Raw genomic sequence first — 6,244 nt, 5'->3', positions numbered from 1 at the left:
ATGGCTTTCACGAGGTTATTTTTAATTATTTTGGTTATCATACTCACCAGTCTTGTATTTATCGGAGAATATCCTCCTCGTGTGTTTTCTTTATTTTTACGAATACTTGTACTTGTTGTTTATCCATTACTTTGTATTGCAATATTCATTAACTAATAAAATGCATCGTAATTTTTAGTACCACCATGGCAAACTTGGCAAAGCTCGAATTCATCGCTCTTGATATTACTGGGAAAAACTATATGCCATGGACTCTTGATGTAGAAATGCATCTTGAGTCATTGGGTCTAAGCGAGACCATTAAAGAAAATGGTATATCTTCATCATAACAAAAAGCAAAAGCTATAATATTTTTACGACGACACCTTGATGAAGGTTTAAAATGTGAATATCTCATCGAAAAAGATCACATGGCTCTTTGGAAAGGATTAAAAGAGAGATTTGAACATATAAGGGAAGTTATACTTCCGACCGCCCGTGATGAATGGAATATGTTAAGATTCCAAGACTTTAAAAAAGTCAGTGATTACAATTCAGCGATGTATAGAATAATCTCGCAGTTAAATTTTTATGGACATGAGGTTACAAAATCAGAAATGCTTGAAAAAACATTTTCCACGTTTCACACATCAAATATAACACTACAGTAATAATATAGAGTGCGTGGATTTGCGAGATATTCTGAACTCATCGCCTGTCTTCTTGTGGCGGAAAAGAACAACGAGCTATTAATGAGAAATCATCAGTCTCGACTCACTGGATCAACAGCATTTCCAGAAGTAAATGCTGTTAGTAAAAATGAATTTAAACCTGGAAACCAAAATCAAATTCAAAGACAAGGTTTTGGTTGAGGTCGAGGTCGAGGTCGAGGTCGAGGTCGTGGACGTGGACGTAGACGAGGAAGTAGTCGTGGTCGTGGACGCGGCCGTGGTTTTGAAAATAATCGAGATAGCTATTTCTATAACTCATCTCAAAATAACGTCCCAAACCATCCACAGAAAAGGCATCAAGAAAACATGAGTGTTAATGAAAATCACTCGAAAAGATTTGAAAGTTCTTGTTTCAGATGCGGCACTCCAGGACATTGGTCTCGTATTTGTCGAGCCCCTGAGCATNTAGTAAAAATTAATTTAAACCTAGAAACCAAAATCAAATTCAAAGACAAGGTTTTGGTCGAGGTCGAGGTCGTGGACGTGGACGTGGACGTAGACGAGGAAGTAGTCGTGGTCGTGGACGTGGCCGTGGTTTTGAAAATAATCGCGATAGTTATTTCTATAACTCATCTCAAAATAACGTCCCAAACCATCCCCAGAAAAGGCATCAAGAAAACATGAGTGTTAATGAAAATCACTCGAAAAGATTTGAAAGTTCTTGTTTCAGATGCGGTACTCCAGGACATTGCTCTCGTCGTTGTCGAGCCCCTCAGCATCTTTGCAAACTTTATAAAGAATCGATAAAGGGGAAAGAAAAGGAGACCAACTTCACTGAGCGAAGTGACCGTTTGAGTGATTCAACGCATTTTGATGCTGCTGATTTTATGAATGATTTCTCTGGAAATGATCAATATGTTGGTGGGATAGAAATGAACAATATTGATGCTGCGGATTTTCTCAATGATTTCTCTGAAAATGAACAATATAGTGGTAGAATATAAATGTACAATAATTTATTTTTCATGTATTTATATGATAATGTTTTATTGTACAATTATGATATGTGTTATATTTAAATATGTATTGTCATTAATTTTTTTTTTTTCATTGCATATTTTTTGAAGTTCAAATATGGAAAATGCTATTAGCAAAGCTGAAGTTTGCATACCCGATAGTGGTACAACGCACACTATCCTCCGAGATAAAAGATATTTCTTGGAACTAAAACCAACAAAAACAATGGTGAATACAATATCAGGTCCTGTAGACTTGATTAAAGGTTGTGGTAAAGCACAATTTTTGTTACCTAATGGTACAAAATTTTTGATTAATGATGCTTTGTATTCACCACAATCGAAAAGAAATTTGTTGAGTTTTAATGATATATACTCTCATAGGTATGATACTCAAACAATGAATGAAGGGAATGAGAAATATATGTGTCTTACCACATATAAATCAGGAAAGAAATATGTGATTGAAAAACTACCAATGCTCCCTACTGGATTGCATTATACACATATAAGTCCCATTGAATCAAACATGGTAGTTGATAATTCTTCAATATTAAACAATTGGCATGATCGATTAGGACATCCTGGTTCAACAATGATGCGAAGAATTATAGAAAATACACATGGTCAACCGTTGAAAGACCAGAAGATCTTTCAGAATAATAAGTTTCAATGTAAAGCATGTTCTCTTGGAAAACTTATTATAAGACCATCACCAGCCAAAATCCAAACTGAATCACAAATGTTTCTTGAATGTATTCAGGGTGATATTTGTGGACCAATCCATCCACCATGTGGACCATTCAGATACTTTATGGTATTGATTGATGCCTCCAGCAGATGGTCACATGTATGTTTATTGTCAACTCGAAATGTTGCATTTGCAAGATTACTTGCTCAAATAATAAAATTGAGGAATCAATTTCCCGATTATACAATCAAGAAAATTAGACTTGATAATGCTGGTGAATTTACTTCTCAGACTTTCAATGATTATTGTATGTCTATGGGAATCATTGTTGAGCATCATGTCGCTCATGTACATACTCAAAATGGATTGGCTGAATCATTGATTAAACGTCTGCAAATGATGGCTAGACCAATGATTATGAAAACAAAGCTCCCTATTTCTATACGGGGACATGCAATTTTACATGCTGCTTCATTAATTCGCATCAGACCAAGTGCATATCATAAATACTCCCCATTGCAGCTTGCATTTGGTAAAGAACCAGACATTTCTCATCTGAGAATTTTTGGATGTATGGTGTATGTGTCTATAGCACCACCTCAACGAAAGAAAATGTGACCTCAAAGAAAGATTGGAATTTATATTGGTTATGATAGTCCATCGATCATTCGATATCTTGAACCTCAGACAGGCGACGTGTTCACAGCACGTTTTGCTGATTGTCATTTTAATGAGGAAATCTTCCCAATGTTAGGGGGAGAACAGAAACATACCGAAAAAGAAATTACATGGTATGTATCATCATTGTTACATCTGGATCCAAGAACAAAACAATGTGAAAAAGATGTACAGCAAATTGTGCACTTGCAAAGAATAGCAAATCAAATACCAGATGCATTTGCAGGCACAAAAGGGGTAACTAAATCATATATACATGCTGCAAATGCCCCTGCTCGAATTGAAATTCCGAGGAAACAAATTGAAGATAGTCATGATGTCATTAAACGCCTGAAGCGTGGAAGGCCAGTTGGTTCCGAGGATAAAAATTCTCGAAAAAGAAAATTCATAGAGAAACACAATGATCACAAAATAGAGAATGATGTTCCTGAAGAAACACATAATGATCACAAAATAGAAAATGATGTTTCTGAAGAAACACATGATGATGAAAATGTTCTGTCAGAACCACAAACTGACGTGAATCATGAAATCTCTATCAATTATATTAATACTGGAAAAATATGGAACCGAAAAGATATAGAAGAAATTGATGATATATTTTCTTATAATGTGGCAATCGACATCATAAATGATAATGAAGATCATGAACCAAAATCTGTTGGTGAATGTAAAAATCGGCAGGATTGAATAAAATGGAAAGATGCCATCCAGGTTGAATTGGATTCGCTAAATAAACGTAATGTTTTTGGACCTATAGTCCTTACACCTGAAGGTGTAAAACCTGTTGGATACAAATGAGTTTTTATTCGAAAGCGAAATGAGAAAAATGAAATAGTAAGATATAAAGCTCGACTTGTTGCACAAGGTTTTTCTCAAAGGCCTGGAACTGATTATGAAGAAACGTATTCTCCTGTGATGGATGCAATTACGTTTCGGTATTTGATTAGCTTGGCAGTATCTGAAAATTTAGAAATGCGTCTTATGGATGTTGTTACAGCCTATTTATATGGATCACGTGATAGTAATATATATATGAAAATCCCTGAAGGATTTAAGATGCCTGAAGCACAAAATTCAAAACCCAGAGAATGTTATTCTGTGAAATTACTAAGATCATTATATGGGTTGAAGCAATCCGGCAGAATGTGGTATAATAGGCTAAGTGATCACTTGATGAAAAAGGAATATGTAAATAATTCAATATGCCCTTGTGTTTTCATTAAGAAAACAACATCCGGATGCGTAATTATTGCTGTATATGTTGATGATTTAAACATCATTGGAACGAATAAGGAAATTCAAGAAGTTGTGTCATACTTGAAAGAAGAATTTGAAATGAAGGATCTTGGAAAAACCAAGTATTGTCTGGGTTTACAAATTGAACAAAAAGAATGTGGAATATTTGTTCACCAGACAAATTATACAGAAAAGATCCTTAAACGTTTTAACATGGACAAATCAAATCCTTTAAGTACTCCAATGGTTGTTAGATCATTAAACATAGAAAAGGATCCATTCCGTCCATGTGAAGATGATGAAGATATTCTTGGTCCAGAAGTACCATATCTAAGTGCTATCGGTGCCCTTATGTATCTTAAAAATTGTACAAGGCCTGATATATCTTTTGCCGTAAATTTATTGGCAAGATTTAGCACATATCCAACAAAGAGACATTGGAACGAAATTAAACATATATTCCGTTATCTACGAGGAACGACAGACTTGGAATTTTTGTATTCAAAAGATGCTAATCCAAGTATAATTGGTTATGCTGATGCTGGATACTTATCTGATCCACACAAGGCACGTTCTCAAACTGGATATGTATTTACTCGTGGAGGCACTGCAATTTCTTGGCGTTCACAAAAACAAACACTTGTAACAACTTCATCAAATCATGACGAGATTATTGCACTACATGAAGCAAGCCGTGAATGTGTGTGGTTAAAATCAATGACTCAACAGATCCAAATCTCATGCGGATTATCATTCGACGAGAAGCCTGTGATACTATATGAAGATAATGCTGCATGTGTTGCTCAAATGAAAGAAGGATACATAAAAAGCGACAGAATTAAACATATTCCTCCTAAGTTCTTCGCATTCACCAAGGAGCTTGAGAAGAATAAATGTATTGATGTTCGTCACATTCAATCAAGTGAAAACTCATCAGATCTCTTCACAAAGGCACTTCCTACGACAATATTCAGAAAGCACATATATAATATTGGGATGCGCAATCTACGAAATTTGTGAAGAATTGTTCGTGTCAACATGAGGGGGAGTTTACGTGACTGCACTCTTTTTCCCTTACTATGGTTTTTATCCCAATTGGTTTTTCCTAGTAAGGTTTTTAACGAGGCAGTATAAAAACAAGTAATATATACAATCATTATGATCATCATCACAAGGGGGAGTCTTGAAAAATTATTTAAAAATGTGAAAAATATTTGTGTTGAAAATGTGAATGATGAATGTTGAAAATAAGGTAAAAATAGGTGTTGAATATTGAAAATTAGTGTGTGATGATGTAGGTAATGAAGTATTTTATTTTTGGATTATTTGTAATAATTTTCTATAAATAGATTTCTCATTTGTGAAGAAAAGCACAATTGAGTTGAGAGAAAAATATTATAAAGTGTGTAGTGTGATAATTTTAAGAATTTGAGATTTTTACCTTTTACCGTAAATTTTTAATTTTTCACAACAGTAATAAATATATAAATGAACACATTATATTTAATATATAGTAAGCACGGTGGCTCGTGACAATATTACGTGCTTTTCGTTGGCATCATAAATTACACACGCCTAAGCGTAAGAATTTTTAACACCAATTCATGATCTTCATAAATTATGCAACCCCCCCTACAGTCAAAATGTCAGCCACACGATTTCAACACACACTCTTCTCAGTATGAAAAACCACATACCCGTATATATTACATGCATTTATTCATATACATACTTACACAATATATATATATGTATACATACATATAGAGTGATACTGTAATGCCCAAAAAATCATCTAAAAAGCCGCATGTTTGCTTCTATTTAATTTTAAATGTTTATTTTGAATTATATTAAATATTTTCAATTGAATATTTGATGTGCTTTGATTGTATTCTACAAGTTCCATGAGACGACATGAATTTTTAGTGCGTTTGATCTTTTAAAATTGTGCAGTTTGTAAAAGTGTCATT

Source organism: Primulina huaijiensis, chromosome 2 (genome assembly GCF_012295235.1).
Source record: "Primulina huaijiensis isolate GDHJ02 chromosome 2, ASM1229523v2, whole genome shotgun sequence".
NCBI lineage: Eukaryota > Viridiplantae > Streptophyta > Magnoliopsida > Lamiales > Gesneriaceae > Primulina > Primulina huaijiensis.
Note: the sequence above shows the minus strand (reverse complement) of the source record.